Source organism: Trematomus bernacchii, unplaced genomic scaffold (assembly GCF_902827165.1).
Source record: "Trematomus bernacchii unplaced genomic scaffold, fTreBer1.1, whole genome shotgun sequence".
NCBI classification, from domain to species: domain Eukaryota; kingdom Metazoa; phylum Chordata; class Actinopteri; order Perciformes; family Nototheniidae; genus Trematomus; species Trematomus bernacchii.
In genome coordinates this window covers 2,007,745-2,018,000 of record NW_022987513.1, presented here as the reverse complement: position 1 = coordinate 2,018,000, position 10,256 = coordinate 2,007,745, and positions in this window count along the sequence as shown.

Here is a 10,256-nt window from a genome sequence, read left to right as displayed (position 1 = left end):
CACCTCTTGAGCCACAGCCACCACTCTAACATCATGAGTGTAGAAAATATATGTTGTATTGACAAATGTAGATTTTTTTTTGAAATAAACCAATTATTTCTTTTTTTATATATATCTGTTTACAAGGGAGACCTGCCGATATTATATTATATATATATTATTTATATTATAAAGCTTAATATCAAGTCTTTACGACCCCTCAAAGCTCTTTTCATTCTACATGTCATCATTCACCGATTCACACCCCAGTCATACAGAGCAATGATATTTTACTCAATTAGGCTAACATCCACATACATTCACACACCGTTTACAATAAGTTCCTTCGACATGTTGATTGCAAGGATCGAACCCACAACCTTCCAATCAATCGCACTACCTCACAGCCACAGTTTAGAATAATTTAGAGAAGTGAATTGTGATTTCACTTTATTTTAATCTACTGCTCCACACTCCAGTCCGATAGGTCATGAGCCAAATAGTTGGTTGCGAACCGCCAATACCTACAAATAATTTTGGCCTGTCTAAACTTCAACTTTTTCCAATGCGTTCATCAAATCTGGGGAAAGCTTTTACATGGCAGCGTTTGGACTCATGTTGCATATTGTGTAGTCCTGCTACCGCTAACACGTGCATAGACTCACTTCAAAGCACAAGAAGCAGCGACACGAGCAAATCCTAAAGGGCCCTGCACTAGTCAGTAAAATGTGTCATTAATTTTATATTCTGAAACACCTACAAGTCAGATGTCACTCACATAAGCCTTAGTTGATGAGCCTCAGCTGAAGAGAATGACTAATTACAGCATTACATGATTTTCACATGCTGATGTGAGCTCAAAGCAGGCAAGTACATTCTGACAGAGCCATTAGCTGTAGACTCTGAGTCTGGTTCAACCTGCGCCTTTTCCAGTGTAAAGCTTTCTCTCTGTTGGCTTGGTCACTGAAAATGATTCTCCATAGCAGTGGCAGTTCTAGATCAATTTTACTGGGGGGGGGGCTTGGCAGTTATTAAAGGAGAGGGGTACATTTAATCGGGGAAAAGGGCGAACAAAGACCGTGTTCAAGAGTACAACAATTTTAGTTCAGTATAAACTCATAACGTGCAAAAAAAACTTTAAGGGGGACCTATCATGCAAAATGCACTTTTTGATGTCTTTCATACATAAATATGTGTCCCCGGTGTGTCAGGGAACTCACAAAGTGTAAGAAAACAAAACCCTCTCTCTTTTCCTCCATACCCAAATCTCTAAAAAACGGGGGTACAACGGAGCTGCTCCAGATTTGCGTCCGATATGACGTAATATCGGAAATGTGGGCTGGCTTTACGCCCACGGCCCTATCAGAAAGGTTGCTATCAGAAACAATGCGCAACGTGTTTTGGACTTAATATGCTGGTTGTAGGAGCCAAAATGCTACCTAGCCTGAGTTTATTATTTGTATTATTATTATCTGCTTACGTCACTTTTATTTGTATTTGTTGAGCACTTCCGTTAAAGGTGGGGTAGGTAAGTTTGAGAAACCGGCTTGAGATACACTTTTTGTTATATTCCATGGAATGCTCTTAACATCCCGATAGCAATGAATATCTTAAGTGCTTTGACAAAAAATCCATAAAAAAATGTCATCTGTGGAAGCCGTAGTACTGTAAAAAGTACGACCAATCATTTTAGCCGGCCCGGCTAAAATAAGTGGATGGCCTACTGTACCTGCCTGTCAGCCTTCCATCTGTGCACAAACTTATCTCGTGCCCTCATTGGTCATGTGCGCGTTCGTGTGTGTTGGAGGAGGGGCTCTGTAAGGATGTGGCAGATTTTTTCCGGTTGTGTATTTTCAAATTCTAGCGCACTCGAGCTGGTTTCTCCAAAATTACCTACCCCACCTTTAATTGTCACATGGGTGTGGTTTGTGTATAGGTCACCTGTTTCATGTCGAGTGCGGATGACAGAGGGTGAGCTTGGGCTGTAATTTTTTCTGTTGACCGTTTTCTCCCTAGTTACTGTGTTTTGATTTTGTTTATTAAATATCGTTAAACCATCTTACTTCAGTATGGACTTTCTCATTGAAAACGCGTCGCAGTTTATAGCCAAGTCGACTCAAACTGAACTGGAAATTGAGCCGCCACAATGGTCTTTGTTTGCATTAGCAAGCATCGCTAACACTCAGAGCTAACGCTGTACTGGAGAGAGTATGTGTCAAAAAGCAGGAAATAAAAAAAGGAACTCACCTTGTAGTAAACCCTCAAGAGAAAAAGCATTTGAGCTCCATACTGTTTCAGAAATAATCCTTGATGTGGTTTGGAACATGATAGCGTTTAATCACGGCAGCAGTTATCTGTATCTCCGTAGAATTCTGAGCAGGCATTAGCTCCCCCTCCTCTTTTTTTTTTTCAAGCTAAGGACCCCGAATCAGCAGTTCTCTAACAGGGCTTAAATAGAGGGACACACCGGGCCTATTTCGGCCGTCGATAGATGTCTGGCCATCGATGAGCGTCCTGTCGCCCTACTCAGATTGGTGTGTCCAGCACCGTCGTGTCTTTTCGGCCGTGCCGACACCTTCCGCTCCCGATTCAACATGGCTGTTGGTAAAATAAATCACTCGGATTGGCTGTTCACCTTAGCGAATCAGTGCATGAGAAGCGAAACAGAAGTGAAGAAGGCACACACAGACGGCTATTATTTTTCATTTTCCAGTACCGCACCAAACATGTTTTCGATTATAAGTCGTTATGTGAAACAGTCTGTGAAACAGTCTGTGATGGACGAGAGTGAAAATGGAACGCACGCTATTTGTTGTTTGTATATATCACGCAGTCTGTCTTCCGGTTGCCTCTTTTGAATTAAGAATACACACTACCGCCGCTTGCTGGTAAGGAGAGTTATTGCCATTGCGCAGTGGGTACGTTCTACTTGGCCGTCGGCTGAAGTCTTTGCGGTGTGTTCCAGTGCGACTTTTTGGCCAAGACGCAGGAGACGTGAGGCGACACAACAATCGGGTCCGTCGGGACGTGTTCTCTGGTGTCAGTTTGGTGTGTCAGGGCCTTTAAATGTATGATCTGTTTTGTATTTTGAGCAAAACAAATCATAGACATGTTTTTTATATTTTTTTATATATCTGAGACCCATAATGTATGCCTAAAAATAGCATGATAGGAGACCTTTAAATACCATTAATGGTTTTTACTTAATCAACAGAATTGATGTCAATGACTTACAATTTTTGTTTAGTTACTTATTTTCAGTTACTTTGGCCCAAGTTAGTCAGTCTTTGCTGCAACATTATCACAAACTGCATTATCATTGATCTTCTTTTTGAGGGGAGCCACAGGAGGGTCCAAGCTCAGTGTTAGAGGGGCACTGGCCCCTGATGGCCCTCCTTAGAAACGCTCATTCTCCATAGAGCTAAATCTTTTCTCTCATTGAGGTTTTTTCCCTGCTGTCTCTGAGCTGACACCCCTCAAGATTCTCGTTTTGTTGCATTATGTGCCTGTCTGCGCCTGTCCATAGTCAAATTACTTATTGTGAAAATGAGACACATTATACCAACAAAAAGTTTTTACAATTCAGTGAATTCACAGTGCAACACAATCGCCCCAAAAAACCCAAGAGAGGCAATAAATGTAATCAAATTGCGATCTGGCAGACACACTCCTGGATAACTGACAGTGTCTCTCCCTCAGGCAGTAACCTAGAGAAGGGGTTTCTTTTTTCACAAGATATGCTTGCTGAAAGCAAAAGTCCTGAGTGGGCAGTAAAAATGAGGCTATGCTTTCAGAGACATATCAGTAAGCCAACATTTATAAAATGAATCAGGCCATCAAGCAAGTTGACTGGCACATTCAGTAAAGGACCATGAAGTACAAACATCATATTATTTTCCTCGGAGGGTTGGAGATGGAAGCAGCACGTCAGCCGGGGTTAACATACGACTGAATCCCTCACTGCTGGATCTTTATCAATCAGGGCTCTCGGTGTTTAGGAGCTGGATCAGCAGAGTCCAGGGGCTGCTGCCTGCAGTGGCTTCTCAGCAGAACCCATCAATTACAGCTCAACTTTAGAGGCATGTATTACTGTCCCAGCCTACTCCACAGATGTGCTCATTGATCCGTGTTGCTTACATCTGTAGGAATGCATTTATATACAGCTTTAGAGGGCTTCTTGAGAGACACTGGATTATCAAACATGCAAGTCTATTGTTTTACAAAAAACACTATGGTAAAAAAATTCTCTCAAGCATTTTTTGAAGAGTTTTGTTTCTAGGACGTAACCATAGAAACATTAAATTAATATCTGTACTCTAGGATTGTAGGAGGAAATGCAGAATAAAATGTGTGCCAGATTGACACATACTCAGAGGTGGGAGAAGTACTCTTGTACTTAAAGGTCCCATGTCATGCTTTTCCGGTTATTACCCATCCCCTTGTGTGAAGGTTTGTATGCATGTAAACGGTCTGCAGAGTCAAAAACCCTCAAAGTACACCCTGTAGGGAGTAAAACTCTAACACAGAGAAGACCTCCCCAAAACGCCTCGTTGGAGATTTCTCATTTTCCATTGTTTACTTCCTGGGTACTCTGACGTGGGGATACCCAGAGGCCACACCCTCTGCCAGCCTTTCACGAAACAAAGCTTCCCAAACCTTTCAGCGATTCATGCCGGATATGTACAGCGTAGGGCACTGAAGAACGATGCTGTTCCTACTTTGTTTGGATCAGCGGGAGATTTGGGTACACAACCTGTAAATATTCATTGTTGTTTGTGTATTTATGATGTTTAAAACAAACAAGGTATTTACCACGACTGTTTAAATGGGTAAACGTTTTTCGGGCTACTACGTTGGGATCGCGGAGAAATGCTCTCCGCAGACCCATTCTCACAGCGTTATAATTATAAACCTTTTTCTATAAACCCATTTCAGAATAATATATATGATATGTGATATTATTGATCATTAAAGTGTCATCAAAGCTGGTAAAGGTGCAGCTAGTTTGAATGACTTTGTATACTGCAGGGTAGCTTGTGAATTTACTCCAGGTGTAACTAAATTCTGATTGAAGTGTTGATTATATTTCAAATAATTAATCAGAATCTGCAAAGTAACTAAAGGTATTACATCATTGTAGTAAAAGACTAGAAGTACAAAGTAGCATACAATGGAAATACTCAATCAAAGTACAAGTCCGTCCAAATGTTACTTAATTATGCTACAAGAAGTCTGTCTGTCCCTCATACTGTTCCACATGATAGATATATTCTGTCATTGTTATTCAATAAATGTTGATGCTATTGATGTAAATGTTTGTACAGATTTGCGTTCCCCTACAGAATGTCACATGCTATTTATGTAAATGTTTCTTCATGGTTGAATGCACTAATTGTAAGTCGCTTTTGATAAAGGGTCCTAAATTAAATATAATGTACAGATTCATGGTCCCCTCAGAATGTGACATACTATGTAAATGCCACTTTCTCACAATTTTTGTTTTGAAATTGATGTTTGCATTTAAAGATTCCTGACTTCTCAAGCTCAACAAAGGTTGCATGGATTCAGATTTGCAAGCTAAAAACTAAAGGTAATATGCTCACCCTCCACCATATCCTCAGGATTTCTCTAAACTTTCCTTCTGGTAACATAAATGTTTGCTGCACAAACTGTGAATGTTGACTTGTATTCAAGCCAAGCAAGCTGGTGGGATTTCTCTTGTTCAAATGATCCAGCGGGTCCATCTGTTATTTGAAAAGCTGCATATCCAAGCTGCGGTCCTATCAAAATATTGCAATGTGTTCAATCACTATGGGAACTTCCAAACAGAGACGTGAGATGTAGGCTAGTGTGAGGGGAGAAACAAATGGCTCGCCTGGGGTGAGAGCAGCAGAAGGCTTTGCTTCTGAGCACTCTGCTGGTACACGTGTCTGTAGAGAGGACTGCACAGTCACAGGCTGCAGTGTTTACAGAGCCTGGTGCACCTGAAGGTCACCAACAGCTACACAGACCACGGAGTTTATCCAGATGTAAAGATTGTGTCTTTATCTTCTCACATTTACATCAGTGAAGACACCAGTGAAGTTAGAAATTACACATAAAGTGATACACACTGAATCATCAATTATAAACACAGCCTGTGCATCATAATCACATTTTCAGAATCAGAAACAGGTTTATTGCCAAGCAGGTTTAAACATAACAGGAATTTCCTATATGTACTGTACAATGGAGCATGCATAAACACAGGAAGATACATTAAGTTGTAAAAAAGAAAAGGACCCAAAAAATTGAAGGATTATAAAAACGGTTAAAAAAAACTATTAAGAAAGAATGTTTACAAGGCATATACAAGAAAAAGTACATTAAATATATGACAAATTACAACAACAACAAAAACATATGTGTAGTATATCAGATTTCAGAACAGTGCAGTTTTTTTTTTTCTGAAGCCACATCTTTTGACATCTTGAGGTATTCATTTAATCATCCTCTAAATTATTCAGGTTTTTTTTTCTATGTTTCCCAGAGAAGGATTGTTTGATGCTTTCAAGTACTCATAGAAAGGTTGGGCTACATTTCGGAATAAAATGCCGCAGTCATTGCCTTTTTATAAAACTCTGCAATTGCATATCACTTCTATAATGTATACATCAATACTATAATGTTCACATTACCGTTTAGGCAAGATTTCCCTCTGAATTTACTATGCTAAGTATATGAACAGCAAAACAGCAAAAACAAACATTTTCAGAAAAATAGTCAAGCAGAGAAAACAAGTAAAACAGTCATTGATTCAGAATATCCTCATTTTAAAATGCCTCACGCAATATATTTGTTATCGCTGTTTGTTAAAAAGATCCTCAAAATACCCTCACTGTTGTTTTCTTCAATCCGGGGGTTAATGCTCAACAGTTCTTGCTCCCCCTGTCTGTCCGATTCTTGTCGAGTGTGGTTAAAGAGTGAGCTCGGAAAGTAAAGAAAGGAAAAAAGGTTTGCGAATACTCTGCAGGCTCAGTGCAAGCAGCTGGAGTTTGAGTGAATGAAGAAAGGGGGAGTGTTGTTAAGTGCTGGAAGTAAATCAGAGAATTCAATAAGTATCCAGCCACTTCTATTATTCAAGAGACACAAGGAACACAAAGAAAACAAAAGAGGAGTGTGTGTGTGTGTGTGTGTGTGTGTGTGTGTGTGTGTGTGTGTGTGTGTGTGTGTGTGTGTGTGTGTGTGTGTGTGTGTGTGTGTGTGTGTGTGTGTGTGTGTGTGTGTGTGTGTGTGTGTGTGTGTGTGTGTGTGTGTGTGTGTGTGTGTGTGTGTGCACTTGTTTTCATGACAAATAAGGACAATTTTATGATAACACACCTTCACTATCAGGACACTCGGAAAAATGAGGACATTTTTGGTGTCCTCACTGTAGTTCTGAACTCACTACAGTGTTTTAAACTCCCCCAAATGCCCCTACACCAAATATCTTCAACGTCCTAAAATATCACAATTTCATGACATGAAGTGTGTGAGTGTGTTTATGGATTTTGCTCATCTATGAATACGCCAACTAGTGGTCACTTCTGGAACTTAACACACTTTTCACACACTTTAGTCACGTGAATCAAAAGGTCCTCATAAATCTCATATTTTTCAGGTTCAAACACACTCCAACATTTTAAGCTGGTTTTAGTATTACTGCAATATATATGTATTTCCATGGACTCAGAGACAACTAAAATCATCAACAATTAATTACTGTTGATTTTAGTCACCTGCCTTCTAATCTAGAGAACTAGTTATTCCTTCATTACTTTTATTTACATCAAATAGCCGGATAAGCTAATGTTAGCTTATTAGCTTAACGTAGCTAACCGCCTGCAAAGGACCCCTGCCACATGGAAGATTCTCTCAACAGAACTGGAAGGATTGCACACTAAATTGAGGTAATTCATTACTTTTTATAAGATGTTGTTACTGAAGCACAAGATATTATTTTAAAATTTGAATTGTAACAGTGGTTTCCAATTTAACACCAAATTGATGGATATTCAGTAGACCTAGTAAGTAATGTTATTTGTGGAGCTTACCGTGTTTTAGTAATTTTATAACAGTATTTACCTTTGAAGACGCTTTGTCTGTGCTCTTGTAACATTATTTGTTGAGGTGTTAAAGTAACTTGAAGTTACACAATTCTAACTGCAGTTGCCCAGGGTTTGCACTGAACAGTTAGCTTATCAAGCTAATGGGATCCTGCATTAGTGAGAACATGAGTTAGTAAGTTATGATTAAAGAATAAATAATACCATTTTATAAAAAATAATTGATACAAATAAATTAGAATTTTTTTTAATGTATTTTTTATTTGTTCTTGTTTACTTTTTGTCATTCTTCCATGTAGATGTTTGCTAATTGAGGAACAAATGGCGAGTGTAGAGTGTGTGTGTTTCATCGTCCTCATATTGTTGGGTAGCAGATATTGTACAGTTCAAACTATTTCTATAGAGTCTTGAGTTACAAGCCCAGATCCTCATGTGAATTGTTTTTACTAAAATCTGTGTCCCCTACATGAAAAGTCAATGGATTTCTGACATGTTATTGTTGTATTTTAAATTGCAGAAACTGAGTGACATGATCACGGCTCAGCCTTTAGCTGACTCTGAAGCGAGCCAGAGATCCACCTCATCCTTCCAACAGGTAATTAAACATTTACTGTAGACTATTTCTATACAAGGTAAATTCATGTCTCAATCAAGTCCAATGCCTACATACAATGCCTTTTTACCTCATTCAAATGAATATATTGTGAAATACATGTAGAATCCCAATATAACTGTTACTTGTTTCTAAATATCATAGTAGAAAGATATACCCCTACCATTTGATAGCAGTAACTACCTCTTAAAACATGAAAACTATCTTTATTGCCCCTAAATTCTGTGTTTTGTCTCCTTTTGCCAATGTATTTTCCAATTTAACCTAATGTGTATCAGTTTACATGATTTAATTAATAGGGAAGTAGATCCATACTTATTACTATGGGGGTTTCAGCACATCTCAGAAGTCAGGAACACTGACTTTATGTAACTTCAGTCGTCATGTCCTCATTTTGTTTTAGGTTGTGTAGTCATGATGTGTTTCAGAGAACGTCCCCATATGGTACAACCCAACGAGTGTAGAGTGTGTGTGTTACATCGTCCTCATATTGTTGGGTAGTAGATATCGTCTTTAGGTTGTGTAGTCATGATGTGTTACAGATAATGTCCCCATATGGTACAACCCAACGAGTGTAGAGTGTGTGTTACATCGTCCTCATATTGTTGGGTAGTAGATATCGTCTTTAGGTTGTGTAGTCATGATGTGTTACAGATAATGTCCCCATATGGTACAACCCAACGAGTGTAGAGTATGTGTGTGTTACATAGTCCTCATATTGTTGGGTAGTAGTTATCGTCTTTAGGTTGTGTAGTCATGTGTTTTGGTGGACGTCCCCATTTGGTACAACCCAACAAGTGTAGAGTGTGCGTGTTTCATCGTCCTCATATTGTTGGGTAGCAGATATTGTACAGTTCAAACTATTTCTATAGAGTCTTGAGTTACAAGCCCAGATCCTCATGTGAATCTTTTTACTAAAATCTGTGTCCCCTACATGAAAAGTCAATGGATTTCTGACACGTTATTGTTGTATTTTAAATTGCAGAAACTGAGTGACATGATCCCGGCTCAGCCTTTAGCTGACTCCGAGAGGAGCCAGAGATCCACCTCAGCATTTCAACAGGTAATTAAACATTTACTCTAGACTATTTCTATACAAGGTCAATTCATGTCTCAATCAAGTCCAATGCACACATATTATGCCTTTTAACTGCATTAACACAAAGGTGTTCTGAACAAATGTTCACACACAGCCCCACCTAGTGTCAGCAGAAAGTATTACAAATAATGATTACAAAAAATGCAACAAAAAAAAATATATATATATAAAATATATTTTAAGATCATGTTTAATCATCTGATTCGTCTGTACATTGCTGTTTTAGTCTGTGTTCTTCTAATTAGTGTGTCTACAGTCACAGTGTGTGCCTATTGAGCTGTTTAGAGCCATGTGGGACAAAACCTGATCATGCCCCTCCCTCTCGCTGTGAAGTGAACGGTGACTGTAAAAACGACACTGCGCATGCTCAGAGTATTTTCCTATTTAATGTGTGTGGCAAAAAAATAATGACCATAGGGGCACTGAGCTGCCATCCCCACCATACGTCATCTCAGATCATTCAGAGCTGATTGGCTGTAAG